The sequence below is a fragment of the Dama dama genome, chromosome 22, assembly GCF_033118175.1.
Source record: "Dama dama isolate Ldn47 chromosome 22, ASM3311817v1, whole genome shotgun sequence".
Classification (NCBI taxonomy): Eukaryota; Metazoa; Chordata; class Mammalia; order Artiodactyla; family Cervidae; genus Dama; species Dama dama.
In genome coordinates, this window is record NC_083702.1 from 27,619,014 (window position 1) to 27,634,317 (window position 15,304).

At 38.4% G+C, this 15,304-nt stretch overlaps 1 non-coding gene and 1 pseudogene across 1 annotated transcript; both read right to left on the reverse strand.

The window, feature by feature from the left end:
• Nucleotides 1-237: 237 nt before the first annotated feature.
• Nucleotides 238-309, reverse strand: TRNAC-GCA (transfer RNA cysteine (anticodon GCA)). Its single transcript has one exon. It is a non-coding gene; the product is annotated as a tRNA-Cys (tRNA).
• A 5,899-nt stretch (nt 310-6,208) lies between these two features.
• LOC133044080 (U6 spliceosomal RNA) lies at nt 6,209-6,283 on the reverse strand (annotated as a pseudogene).
• Between the last annotated feature and the right edge of the window lie 9,021 nt (nt 6,284-15,304).

Sequence of the window (15,304 nt, forward strand, 5' to 3'; positions counted from 1 at the left end):
ACTCCAGTATTCTGGCCTGGAGAATTCCATGGACTACACAAACCATGGGGTCGCAAAGAGTCAGACACAACTGAGCGACTTTCACTTTCACTTTTCACTGACGTGTGCAAGTGAAGTTGCTCAGCCATGTCCAACTCTTTGGGACTCCATGGACTATAGCCTACCAGCCTCCTCTATCCATAGGATTTTCCAGGCAAGAGTACTGGAGTGGGTTGCCATTTCCTTCTCCAGGGGATCTTCCCGACCCAGGGATCGAACCTGGGTCTCCTGCATTGCAGGCAGACGCTTTACCATCTGAGCCACCAGGGAAGCTTTATTGAAGAATGGCTGACTTAAAATACTGTGTTAGTTTAAGGTGCACAGCTCATTGATTTTCTCTCAATATATTCCTATTCAGGTTCCTTTCCCTTATAAGTTATTACAAATTATTGAGTAGAGTGCCCTGTACTATACAGTAGGTCTTTGTTGGTTACCTATTTTATGTATTGTACTGTGTGTATGTTAATCCCAACCTCCTAATTTATTCCTTACCCACCTCCTTTCTCCTTCGGTAACTGTAAGTTTGTTCTCTATGTCTCTGAGTCTCTATTTTGTAAATAAATCCATTTGTATAATTTGTTTAGATTCCACATGTAAGTGATCATATGATATTTGTCTTTCTCTGCCTTCAATAGCTTTTAAAAGAACCGATTCATTACAGTAAAATGTCTTTTATAAGTTTGTTCCTTTGTAGTTAATAGCATTTTTAATTAATTTTTTTAATAAAGGACAATTGCTTTACACAATTTTGTTGTTTTCTGTCAAACCTCGACATGAATCAGCCATAGGTACACATATATACCCGCCCTTTTGAACCTCCTTCCCATCTTCCACCAAATCCCACCCTTCTATGTTGATACAGAACCCCTGTTTGACTTTCTGAGCCGTACAGCAAATTCCCAATGGCTATCTATTTTACATATGGCAATGTAAGTTTCCATGTTACTCTTTCCATACATCTCACCCTCTCCTCCCCTCTCTGCATGTCCATAAGTCTATTCTCTATGTCTGTTTCTCCACTCAGTTCAGTTCAGTTCAGTAGCTCAGTCGTGTACAAGTCTTTGCAACTGATGGACTGTGGCACGCCAGGCCTCCCTGTCCATCACCAACTCTCAGAGTTTACTCAAACTCATGTCCATTGAGTCGGTGATGTCATCCAACCATCTCATTCTGCCATCCCCTTCTCCTGCCTTCAATCTTTCCCAGCATCAGGGTCTTTTCAAATCAGTCAGTTCTTCACATCAGGTGGCCAAAGTATCAGAGTTTCAGCTTCAGCATGAGTCCTTCCAATGAATATTCAGGACTGATTTCCTTTAGGATGGACTGGTTGGGTCTCTTTGCTGTCCAAGAGACCCTCAAGGGTCTTCTCCAACACCACAGATCAAAAACATCAATTCTTTGGCACTCAGCTTTCTTTATAGTCCAACTCTCACATTTATACATGCTGGGAAAGCCATAGCTTTGACGAGACAGACCTTTGTTGGCAAAGTAATGTCTTTGCTTTTTAATATGCTGTCTAGATTGGTTATAACTTTTCTTCCAAGGAGCAAGAATCTTGATTTAATGGCTGTGGTGCAGTCACCACCTGCAGTGATTTTGGAGCACAAAAAGATAGTCTGTCACTGTTTCCACTGTTTCCCTATCTATTTGCCATGAAGTGATGAAACCTGATGCCATGATCTTAGCTTTCTGAAAAGCCAACCTCTTCACTCTCTTCTTTCACTATTATCAAGAGACTCTTTAGTTCTTTGCTTTCTGCCATAAGTGTGGTGTCATCTGCATATCTGAGATTATTGACATTTCTCCTGGCAGTCTTAATTCCAGCTAGTATTTCATCCAGTCCAGTATTTCTCATGATGTACTCTGCATATAAGTTAAATAAGCAGGGTGACAACATACAGCTTTGATGTTCTCCTTTCCATATTTGGAACCAGATGCTCTTCCAAGTCCAGTTCTAACTGTTGCTTCTTGACCTGCATACAGATTTCTCAGGAGGCAGGTCAAGTGGCCTGTTATTTCTATCTTTTAAGAATTTTCCACAGGTCATTGTGATCCACACAGTCAAAGGCTTTGGCATAGTCAATAAAGCAGAAGCAGATGTTTTTCTGGAACTCTCTTGCTTTTTTGATGATCCAATGGATGTTGGCAATTTGATCTCTGGTTCGTCTGCCTGTCCTAAATTCAGCTTGAAGTTCTTTTCTAAATTCAACTGGAAGTTCACAGTTTACGTACTGTTGAAGCCTGGCTTGGAGAATTTTGAGCATTACTTTGCTAGTGTGTGAGATGAGTGCAAATGTGTGGTAGTTTAAGCATTCTTTGGTATTGCCTTTCTTTTAGATTGGAATGAAAACTGACCTTTTCTGTCCTGTGGCCACTGCTGAGTTTTCCAAATTTGCTGGCATATTGAGTGCAGCACTTTCACAGCATCATCTTTCAGGATTTGAAATAGCTCAACTGGAATTCCATTACCTCCACTAGCTTTGTTTGTAGTGAAGCTTCCTAAGGCCCACTTGACTTTGCATTCCAGGATGTCTGGCTCTAGGTGAGAGATCACACCATCATGATTATCGTTTCTCCATTGCTGCCCTGTAAATAAAATCTTCAGTGTCATTTTTCTAGATTATGTGTATATGTGCATTAGAATACAATATTTATCTTTCTCTTTCTGACTTACTTCACACAGTATAATAGGTTCTAGGTTCATCCGCCTGCTTAGAACTGACTCAAATCTGTTCCTTTTCATGGCTGAGTAATGTTACATTGTGATTATGTACCACACCTTCTTTAACTACTCATCTGTTGATGGACATCTAGGTTGCTTCCATGTTATACTGTTGATCCTTTAATGGACCGGAATCTGGTGGTCCGGAGTCGATGATAAGAAAGTAAGGGAGAGAAAGAGGCTGATAGTGCTTGTTGGTCCTTTAATGGACAGGAACCTGGTGGTCTGGAGAATTAGAGAGAGAGAGAGGCTGATATCCCCTGGTTTACGCGGAAAGCCAATAGAGCCCTGTTCTTAGGGCTTGCGCTGCTGCATGTAGGCACCGGCGCCCTCTCGAGTGGGTGAAGGCACAGTGCGCCTTCTCGAGAAGGTCTTAGAAGCCCGGGCAAGAAAGTGAGCTTAGCGGGCCTCCACGCTCCAAGGAATTAGCCAGAAATAGAGAGAGAGAGAAAGACAGAAAGAATAGAAAGAAAGAAAGAAAGAAAGACATGGGGACCAAAGCTCTGATGGAGCAAAGGTATTTTAATCAACACGGCGTGGGCATATATACTGTCTTACAAGGTGGTTATTCTCAGCAAAGATAAAGATGAAAATTCCAGACTTACAAAACGTAAGACATCCCTATCAAAGAGAGAGTTGCAAACAATCACCTTTTCATAAGAAGGAAGAGGGTACTTATCACTGTAATGAGAAATGCCTGGATTCCTCAGCCCTGGGAAAGGCGTGCCTCTCCTCTTAATTCCTGAATATTCAGGAATCAATAAGGGCCAGAGGGTTCCTGACAGATCCAAAATAGCACACAGGAAGCCTCTTGTTAAACGCTTCCTGACATTCTACCTATTGTAAATAGTGCTGCAATGAACACTGGGATACATGTGTCTTCTTCAATTTTGGTTTCCTGAACGTATATGCCTAGGAGTGGGATTGCTTGGTCATATGGCGGTTTTATTCCTGATTTTTTAATGGATTCTCCATACCATCTTCAATAGTGGCTGTCTCAATTTACATCACCACCAACAGAGCAAGAGCGTTCCCTTTTCTCCACACACTTTCCAGCATTTATTGTTGTAGACTTTTTGATGACAGCCATTCTGATTGGTGTGAGGTGGTATCTCATTGTAGTTTTGATTTGCATTCCCCTAATAATGAGTGATGCTGAGCATTTTTTCATCTGTTTGTTAGCCATCTGTATGTCTTCTTTGGAGAAATGTCTGTTTAGGTCTTTTCCCACTTTTTGATTAGGTTGTTTGTTTTTCTGGTATTGAGTTGTTTGAGCTGCTTGTATATTTTGGAATTTAACCCTTTGTCAGTTGTTTCATACTATTATATTCTCCCATTCTGAGGCCTGTCCTTTCACCTTGCTTATAGTTTCCTTTGCTGTGCAAAAGCTTTTAAGTTTAATCGGGTCCCACTTGTTTACTTTTGTTTTTATTTCCATTACTCTAGAAGGTGGGTCATAGAGGATCTTGCTTTGATTTATGTCATCGAGTGCTCTGCCTATGTTTTTCCTCTAAGAGTTTTATAGTTTCTGGTCTTACATTTAGATCTTTAATCCATCTTGAGTTTATCTTTGCTTATGGTGTTAGGAAATGTTCTAATTTCATTCTTTTACATGTAGCTGTCCAGTTTTCCAGGCACCATTTATTGAAGAGGCTGTCCTTACCCCATTGTTTGTTCTTGCCTCCTTTGTTAAAAATAAGGTACCCATAGGTGCATGGGTTTATTTCTGGGCTTTCTATCCTGTTCCATTGGTCTATATTTCTGTTTCCGTGCCATTACCATGCTGTCTTGATGACTGTAGCTTTGTAGTATAATCTAAAGTTAAGAAGTTTGCTTCCTCCAGTTCCATTCTTCTTTCTCAAGACTGCTTTGGCTATTCAGGGTCTTTTGTGTTTCCATATGAATTGTGAAAATTTTTCTTCTAGTTCTGTGAAAAATGCCTTTGGTAATTTGATAGGGATCACATTGAATCTGTAGATTGTGTTTGGTAGTATAGACATTTTCACAGGATTGAGTCTTCCAACCCAGGAACATGGAATATCTCTCTGTTTATATCATCTTTGATATCTTTTCTCAGTGTCTTATAATTTTCTGTGTGCAGTTCTTTTGTCTCCTTAGGTAAGTTTATTCCTAGATATTTAATACTTTTTGTTGCAATGGTGAATGGGATTAATTACTTAATTTTTCTTTCCGATTTTTCATTGTTAGTATATTGAAATGCAAGTGATTTCTGTGTATTGATTTTGTCTCCTGCAACTTTGCCAAATTCACTGATTAGCTCCAGTAATTTTCTGATACTATATTTAGGGTTTTTTATGTACAGTATCATGTCATCTGCAAACAGTGAGAGCTTTACTTCTTCTTTTCTGATCTGGTTTCCTTTTGTTTCTTTTTCTTCTCTGATTGCTGTAGCTAGGACTTTCAGAACTATGTTGAATAATAGTGGTGAAAGTGGACACCCTTGTCTTGTTTCTGATCTTAGGGAGAATGCTTTCAGTTTTTCACCATTGAGAATAATATTTGCTGAAGGCTTATCATATATATTGAGGTAGGTTCCTCTTACGTCCATTTTTTTGAAGTGTTTTAATCATAAATGGGTGCTGGATTTTATTAAAGACTTTTTCTGTGTCTATTGAATGATCATATGGTTTTTATCTTTCAGTTTGTTAATATGGTGTATCACATTGATTGAATTACATATATTGAAGAATCCTTGCATCCCTGGAATAAACCCAACTTGATTATAGTGTATGAGCTTTTTGATGTGCTGCTGAATTCTGTTTATAAAATTTTGTTGAGGATTTTTTCACCTATGTTCATCAGTGATATTGGCCTGTAATTTTGTTTTTGTGTGTACTCTTTGTCTGGTTTTGGTATCAGGGTGATGGTGGCCTCATAGAATGAGTTTGGAAGTGTTCCTTCCTCTGCAATTTTTTGAAAGCGCTTTAGAAGGATAGGCATTAGCTCTTCTCTAAATGTTTGATAGAATTCTCCTGTGAAGTCTTCTGGTCTTGGGCTTTTGTCTTTTGGGAGATTTTTGATCACAGCTTCAATTTCAGTGCTTGTAATTGGGTTGTTCATAATTTCTATTTCTACCTGGTTCAGTCTTAGAAGATTGAACTTTTCCAAGAATCTATCCATTTCTTCCATTTTATTCCATACAGTCGTTCATAATAGTCTCTTATAATCCTTTGTATTTCTGCATTGTCTGTTGAAACCTCTCCTTTTTCATTTCTAGTTTTGTTGATTTGATTCTTCTTTTTTTCTTAATGAGTCTGGGTAAAGGTTTGTCAATTTTGTTTATCTTCTCAAGGAACCAGCTTTTAGTTTTATTAATCTTTACTATTGTTTCTTTCATTTCTTTTTCACTTATTTCTGCTTTAATGTTCATAATTTCTTTCCTTCTACTAAGTTTGGGGCTTTTTTTTTTTTTTCTTTTTTTTTTTTTTAAATATGGAACGCTTCACGAATTTGCGTGTCATCCTTGCGCAGGGGCCATGCTAATCTTCTCTGTATCGTTAGTTTGGGGCTTTTTTATATTCTTCTTTTTCAAGTTGTTTTAGGTGCAAAGTTAGGTTGTCTCGTCAATGCTTTTCTTGCTTATTGCGGTAGGATGGTATTGCTATGAGCTTCCCTCTTAGAACTGTTTTTGCTTCATCCCGTAGGTTTTGAGTTGTCATGTTTTCATCATCATTTGTTTCTAGAAATATTTTTATTTCTCTTTTCATTTTTTCAGTAATCTGTTGGTTATTTAGATGTATTGTTTAATCTCTATGTCCTTGTGTTTCTTAGAGTTTTTTTCTTGTAATTGATATTTAGTCTCATAGCATTGTGGTTGGAGAAGATGCTTCATATGATTTCAATTTTTGTAAATTTATTGAGGTTTTATTTGTGACCCAAGATGTGGCCTATCCTGGAGAATGTTTCATGTGCACTTGAGAAGGAATTGTATTCTTCTGCATTTGGATGGAATGTCCTGAAGATATCAATGAGATCCATCTCATCTAGTGTATCATTTAAGACGTGTTTCCTTATTAATTTTCTCTTGATGATCTGTCCATTGGTATGAGTGGGGTGTTAAAGTTTCCTACTATTATTGTGTTACTTTCAATTTCTATTTTCATGTATGTTAGTGTTTGTCTTATGTATTGAGGTGCTCCTATGTTGGGTGCATAGATATTTAAAATTGTTATGCATTCCTCTTGGGTTGATCCCTTGATCATTAGGTAGTGCCCTTCCTTATCTCTTCTAATATTCTTTACTTTAAGGTCTATTTTGTCTGATATGAGGATTGCTAATCCAGCTTTCTTTTGCTTCCAATTTGCATGGAATAAAATTTTCCATCCTCTCACTTCCAGTCTATATGTGTCTTTAGGTTTGAAGTGGGTTTCTTGTAGACAGCATATATAAGGGTCTTATTTTTGTATCCATTCTGCCAGCCTGTGTCTTTTGGTTGGAGGATTTAATCCACTTACATTTAAAGTAATTATTGATATATATGTTCCTGTTGCCATTTTCTTAATTGTTTGGGGTTGATTTTGTAGATCTTTTTTCTTCTCTTGTATTTCATGACTATATAAATCCCTTTAACTGTTGTAAAGCTGGTTTGGTGGTACTGAATTCTCTTAACTTTTGCTTGTCTGAAAAACTTTTGATTTCTCCATCAATTTTGAATGAGATCCTTGCCAGGTAAAGTAGGCATGCAGAGTTTCTGCTTCTGGCCTTCAGAGTTTCTGCTGAAAGATCAGCTGTTAAACGTATGGGGCTTCCTTTGTATATAACTTGTTGCTTTTCCCCTGCTGCTTTTAATATTCTTTCTTTGTGTTTAGCCTTTGTTAGTTTGATTAGTATATGTCTTGGTGTGTTTCTCCTTGGGTTTACCTTGTATGGGACTCCTTGTGCCTCTTGGACTTGATTTACTATTTCCTTTTTTATGTTTGGGAAATTTTCAACTATAATCTTCTCAAAAACTTTCTCATACCCTTTCTTTTTCTCTTCTTATTCTGGGACCCCAATCATTCTGGGACCCCAATCATTCTGGGACCCAAATATGTTGGTTCATTTGATATTATCCCAGAGGTCTCTAAACTGTCCTCAATTTTTTTCATTCTTTTACTTTATTCTGCTCTTCAGAAGTTATTTCCTCCATTTTATCTTCCAGGTTACTGATTCGTTCTGCTTCAGATATTCTGCTATTGATTCCTTCTAGAATCATTTTTAATTGATTTTTAATTAATTTTTAATTTAATCCAGAATCTATTTTTAATTTCAGTAATGGTGTTTTTTGTCTCTGCATGTTTATTCTTTAATTATTCTAAACTGAAACTGAAGTTGCTCAGTCGTGTCCGACTCTTTGCGACCCCGTGGACAGTAGCTCACCAGGCTCCTACATCCATGGGATTCTCCAGGCAAGAAAACTGGAGTGGGTTGCCATTTCCTTCTCCAGCAGGTCTTCCCAACCCAGGGATTGAACCCAGGTCTCCCTCATTGCAGGCAGAGGCTTTAACCTCTGAGCCACCAGGGAAGCCCACTTAATTCTTCTAGGTTTTGTTAATTGATTCTTGTCTTTTCTCCATTTTATTTTCAAGGTTTTTTATCATCTTTACTATCATTATTCTGAATTCTATCTCAGGTAGTTTGCCTATTTCCTCTCATTTATTTGGACTTCTGTTTTTCTAGTTTGTTCCTTCATTTGTATAGTATTTCTCTGCCTTTTCATTATCTTTTTTAAAACTTATTGTGTTTGAGGTCTCCTTTTCCCAAGCTTCAAGGTTGAATTCCTTCTTCCTTTTTGTTTCTGCCCTCCTAATGTTGGTCCAGTGGTTTGTGTAAGCTTCCTATAGGGTGAGATTTGTGCTGAGTCTTTTTGTTTGTTTGTTTGTTTTTCCTCTGATGGGCAAGGCTGTGTGAGGTGGTAATCCTGTCTGTTGATGATTGGGCTTGTATTTTTGTTATGTTTCTTGTTTAGACGAGGCGTCCTGCACAAGGTGCTACTGATGGTTGTGTGATGCTGGATCTTGTATTCCAGTGGTTTCCTTTGTGTGAATTCTCACTATTTGATACTCCCTAGGGTTAATTCTCTGGTGATCTAGGGTCTTGGAGTCAGCACTTCCACTCCAAAGGCTCAGGGCTCAATTTATGGTCAGGAACAAAGATTCCACAAGTGGTTTATTATGGCATTAAGCGAGATTAAAAGAAATACCCCCAAATGAGAAACCAAGGATGAACTCCAGACAAATGTCAGTTGCATAATCAGACAAATAATAAGTAAAATAATGGAATATACACATATACACCCATAAGCAAAGTAAACAGTCCAACAAAAATAAAGTACAATAGATTGACCCCGTGAACAAAGTAAACCAAAAATTATATTTCCAGCTAAGAACAAAACTAACTAAAGCACAAACTGGAAAATAAAACTAAAGCAAGATGACAAGTGGGGAATAAAACAATGAAAATAAAACCAACAAATATGTTGAGAGGAAAGGAAAGAAAGCAAAGAAAGAAATAATAAATATACAAGTTAAATAGAGGTAGATAAAGAAGATTTACATACATTAAAGATTAACTGCAAGGGGAAAAGAACAGTAGGAAAAGCAAACAAAGAATAAATGCATACATGTAAATCCATGGCTGATTCATATCAATGTATGACAAAACCCACTGGAAAAAAAATAAAAATAAAAATAATAAAAATTAAAAAAAAAAAAGAATAAATGCAGAAAAAAACAATAATAGGTTTAAAAAATTAAAATTGAGTAAAGAGAAAAGAAAAAAAGGAAAACTCCACAGAACTGCAGAAGTCCATGGAGAGGCAGAGGCTTTTAACAACAATAAAAAATGTGACTGAGAAAGGAAAAAAAAAAAAAGCTCAAAAGTTAATTAGATTCTGTAGTGCCAGTTACATTAACAATTATAACAGAGGGGGAGAAAAGGAAAAAAGAAAAAAGAAAAAAATCCAAAAGAATCTACAGAACAAGTCAAAACATAAGAATGATAAATGTTTTTCTTGAGTCACTGTTGTTAGAGTCCTTTCCCTCGCTAGGAGTCACAGTCCACCTCACCTCCCTAGGATGTCCTCCAACACTGTGCTGATCTCCCGACCTCCTGTGGGGGCAGGTCAGATTCTAACCTCATCCTGTTCCAGTGTGTCCTTGCCTCCAATGTCTACAGCTATCAGAACTAGTGTGTTTTCTTTTGTGAGAGCTCTCAGTGTCCTTTTATATATTCCATAGACACAGAGTCTGCTTAGTTGATCATGTGGATTTAATCTACAGCTGGTGGGAAGGTTTGGGGTTTTCTTCCTTAGCCACACTGCCCCTGAGTTTCAATTGTGGTTTTATTTCCACCTCTACATGTGGGTTCTCCACTGGGGTTTGCTCCTGAGGCTGCTCTGGAGGACTTGGGTTTGCTGCTGTTAGGGCTAGGGGTGGGGGGCGGGGGTGCAGCTGTTTGGGGTGCAGGGGTTCTGGCAGCACCAGGTACTCAGGAGAGTTGGAGGCTAGCAGCAGAAAATATAGTGCTCTGGAAGGGTATGGACACCAGTATTGGCCAATACAGTCCAGCACTCTTACCTGGAGGACCCCCCTCCCTGACAGAGGAGCCTGGTAGGCCACAGTCTACAAGGTCGCAAAGAGCTGAACACGATCAAAGCAACCCCGTGCACATAGACACAAGACGTTTTTCGCCTGTGGCAGCTCTGCCCCCGTGAGAGTTGAGCGTGTAGGTGGCACAGTTGCTTGGCTTGCAGGGACCCTGGCAGTGCAAAGTGTGCAAGGACAAGGACTGTCTCCGCCCCAGGAGTTATGGCCCTATCAGAGTCTTTCTATGAGCCTCCTGTAGCTGGTGATCAGAAGGGCTCTTTGACCAGTCTGTAGCTCCACCCGTTCAGGCACTTAGAGGGCTCGCTTGCCTGGGGTCCTTCTCTGTTGTTCCACCCATCAGACACATAGAGGCCCCTCTGGCTGGGGTCCTACTCTGTAGATCAGTATGTCAGGCACTTAAAGGGGCACCCTGGGTGGGGTCCTACTCTGTAGTTCAGTGCATCAAGCAATAGATGGGCCAGCCTGTCTATTGTTTAGCTGCTGATACTGGCATGTGGGGAGAGAGAGGCTATGGTGATGGCTCCACCTGCTAAGTGTGACTCAGCAGTATCGCCTTGTTTGCATGGCTGCCTGGCTTTCCTCCACAGGCATTTCCCACCGCAATCTCTTCTCTCACATCCCCTTGATCCATCTCTCCATCTCTCCACAGTCAACAGCAGCCCTCACCGTGGGATTGCTCCACAATCCCTAAACTCCAGCTCCCAGCTGCTGCTCCTTCCAGGGCACCTGTGTCCATGTCTATGGTACGTTTGGCTGTGGCAAGGACTGTCTGATTCACCTTCCATTTAGGCTGCCACAGATCAGCTGTTCCACTCTCAGTCTTACACGTTTCTCCTCTGGCTCAGACAATTGCCCCCATTTGGGATCGGACTCCTGCTTCAATTCCCGCACCCACCAAGGGCAGGTCCAGTCCTACTCACACTGCTATTTCCCTCCCAGTTCTTTCCTCCTACCGAGTTTTGTGTGATTCTACATATTCTTTTCCACCACTCAGGTACTGCTGTCTGCTCTCCGCTGCTGTTCTGCATGCACGTCTGGGTCTAAAGCTGTATTCCTGATGCATCCACTTCCACCTACTCCTGCACCATCTTATTCTCTCAGCAATTTTTTTTTTTTTTTAAATTAGTTGGGTGGTTGGTCTTCAAATGTCAAGTTTTGGCATCAAGCACTGAATTATTTACTGTTTCTCAGCTTTAGGCTTTATTGATGTTACAAAAAAAAAAAAAAAACTAAATATATCTTATAACTGTCTTCTGGCCTTCTATAGAAAAGAAAACAACACTTATCATGTTTTTGAGAGCACAAACATCTTCATATTTCTTTCTTTTTTTTTTTTTAACTCTTTCATAAGGAAGTAATAATCCATCCCTTGATAAGAAGACTAACTGAGCTTTTTCTCCTCTTTCTTCATAAAGTTTATTATTCTAAACACCAAAATAAAATAACCCATTAACTCAGTTTATCCAAAACACCTTTATAACTCCACTATACCTAGAGCTAGTGACTTCAATGAAAATCATCTTAGGTGAGAATATCCATATTCCCTTACAGAGGATCTAGCGTTTAAAAGCAGACTATTGTTGATTTTCTCAGAACATATCCTTTTGAATTTTGTTCTCCAATTGAAATGGAAACTTCAGAGAAATTGCCCTTGGATGACTTGGTTTCTGTCTCTAACATGAGTGTTCAGATATGAATAAAAGCTGAAATGTCATATCAGCTATAAGAAATAAACTCTTTTGAACCTGAAATGATACTTGAATTTTTTTCCTCTTATTTAACTAAAAAATTAAGCTTAGAAAAATCTTCTAAAATATGCAATCCAAAAGGATAAAATTGGACAAATACACATTTTATAATAACCCAAATTAAAGAATATTTAAAGATTAATTATCTATTAAAAGGTTTAAAATATTCTAATCAATGTAATAAAAAGCAGAATTCATTAATTTATATTGCTGAACATCTGTTCCTAGTTATAATAAAGTTGGAGTGGTTTTAGAGTGTATCTTCACTTTTTAAAGCATCTAAAATCAGATGCTCTGAAAATTTTTTAATGTATTAAGCTTGGTGGTAGATACCACAGTCTTGGAAAACATTTCATTTTGCACTACATGTACTGTCAAAAACAGGTGTTATTTAAAGATAAAATCAATATTTAGAAAAAATGAAATAAATTTGGCTTATATTAAGACATGTGACAGTAGGGCCCATGAAATGTCTTGCAATATCATGTCTACTGGTATACAAGCTTTCAAGTTTTTCAAGTTTTATTTACTATGTACCAAGTATTAGCAAAGTTTGGTGTATCAGACTCTACAGAACCCTCCAAGTTACTGTGGAATGAAAATCTAAGTGTAGTTTTCAAATCTGTTAAGCTACATACAAAATATTTCTGGATTTAAATAAACTTCTTTAAATCACCTTAAAGAAGAAAGGCATTCACTCACACAACATAGGATAATAATCCTATGATTAATCCAATAGAATGCCTACAGTGTGCTCTCACTGTTCTAGGTGCTGGAAATGCAGTAGTAAACAAAACATCATTCATACTTGTATGCATTTTAATAAACATATTGCATACTAATAGAAATAATAAAGCCAAGCAACTAATTTTATGTTAGCACATTATACCCAACCATGCACATCTCTTACATATATCATCCTGTTTAATTTAGATTTAAATCATATATTCTCACTTTATTTAGTGGAACCTACTTAGCCTTTAAATTCTAGTTCAAAGTTTGTTTCTTTGAAGCTTCCCTTTATACCACTTCCATCACTTCACACCTGTGTAAAATCAGTTACTTTTTCTGAATTCTAGTAGTAGCAACTGCATTATATATATGTTCACAATATTGCTTTATTATTAATTATATACTTGAATGTTAGCTTTTTAACAGGGCCATATCTTATTTGGTTTCACAGTTTTTGTACTTAACAAAATGCTAGATATATGTAGCTTTTAATACATATATATGCACATATACGTATTTAAAATATATATATATTGCTACATATATGAAGTGAAGTGTCAGTCGATCAGTCATATTCAATTCTTTGCGATCCCATGGACTGTAGCCCACCAGGCTCCTCTGTCCATGGGATTCGCTAGGCAAGAATACTGGAGTGGGTTGCCATTTCCTTCTTCAGGGGATCTTCCCAATCCAGGGATGGAACATGGGTCTCCTGCAGTGCAGGCAGGTTGGCTTCCCTCATAACTCAGTTGGTAAAGAATCCTCCTGCAACACAGGAGACCCTGGTTTGATTCCTGGGTTGGGAAGATCTGCTGGAGAGGGGATAGGCTACCCACTCCAGTATTCTTGGGCTTTGCTTGTGGCTCAACTGGTAAAGAATCCTCCTGCAATGTGGGAGACTGACCTGGGTTCAATCCCTGGGTTGGGAAGATCCCCTGGAGAAGGAAAAGGCTACTCACTCCAGTATTCTAGCCTGGAGAATTCCAAGAACTGTATAGTCCATGGGGTCAGAAACAGTCAGACACGACTGAGCAACTTTTCCTTCTTTACCATCTGAGCCACCAGGAAATGGAAAAAGTGGATACAAAAATAAATGGAGCAACTTTGAATGTCTTCATAGATAGCATATCAAAAGAATAAAATGGTTCAATGAGGAACTAATATTCTATTAGATTCTAATTGCTGCCACAACAAATTACCACCAGCTTAATAGCTTAAACATTAGGAATGTATTACCTTGCAGCTCTATAGGTTAGATATCTGACATGAGTGTTACTGGGTTAAAGTCAAGGCAAGACTGCATTCCTTTCCATAAACTCTAGAGGATAATCTGTTACCTTGCCTTTTCCAGCTTCTAGAGGCTACTTGCACTCTGGCTTGTGATCTCTTTCCTCCATCTTCAAAGCCAGCAATATCTCATCTCTCTGACCCTTCTCTCTCTGTTCCCAGCCAAGAAAGTTTCTGCTTTCTTCTATTTTTCAAAAGTTAATGCTTTACTTCTAAACTGTCCTTAAGAATATACAAAAAAATGGCATCCAAATCAAGATAAGTTCCAGTCCCAAAGAAAGACAACACCAAAGAAAGGTCAAACTAGCACACAATTGCACTCATCTCACCTGCTAGCAAAGTAATGCTCAAAATTTGCCAAGCCAGGCTTCAACAGTACCTGAACCGAGAACTTGCAGATGTTCAAGCTGGATTTTAAAAAGGCAGAGGAACCAGAGATCAAATTACCAACATCCTTTGGATCATTGAAAAAGCAAAAGCAAGAGAGTTCCAGAAAAACATCTACTTCTGCTTCACTGACTATGCCAAAGCCTTTGACTGTGTGGATCACAACAAACTGTGGAAAATTCTTAAAAAAGGAATACCAGAGCACCGTACCTGCCTCTTGAGAAACCTGTATGCAGGTCAAGAAGCAACAGCTAGAACCGGACATGGATCAACAGACTGATCCAAATAGGGAAAGGAGTACATCAAGGCTGTATATTGCCACCCTGCTTATTTAACTTATATACAGAATGCATCATGTGAAATGCTGGACTGGATGAAGCACAAGCTAGAATCAAAATTGCCAGGAGAAATATCAGTAACTTCAGATATGCAGACAACACCATTCTTATGACAGACAGTGAAGAGGAACTAAAGAGCCTCTTAATAATAGTGAAAGAGGAGAGTGAAAAAGCTGGCTTATAATTCAACATTCAAAAAACAAAGATCATATCTGGTCCTATCACTTCATGTCAAATAGGTGGGATAACAATGGAAACAGTGAGAGATTTTATTTATTTATTTTTGGCTCCAAAGTCACTGCAGATGGTAACTGCAGCCATGAAATTAAAAGATGCTTCCTCTTTGGAAGAAAAGCTATGACCAAACTAGATAGCATATTAAAAAGCTGAGACATTACTTTGCTGACAAAGGTCCGTCTAATCAAAGCTATGGTTTTCCCAGTA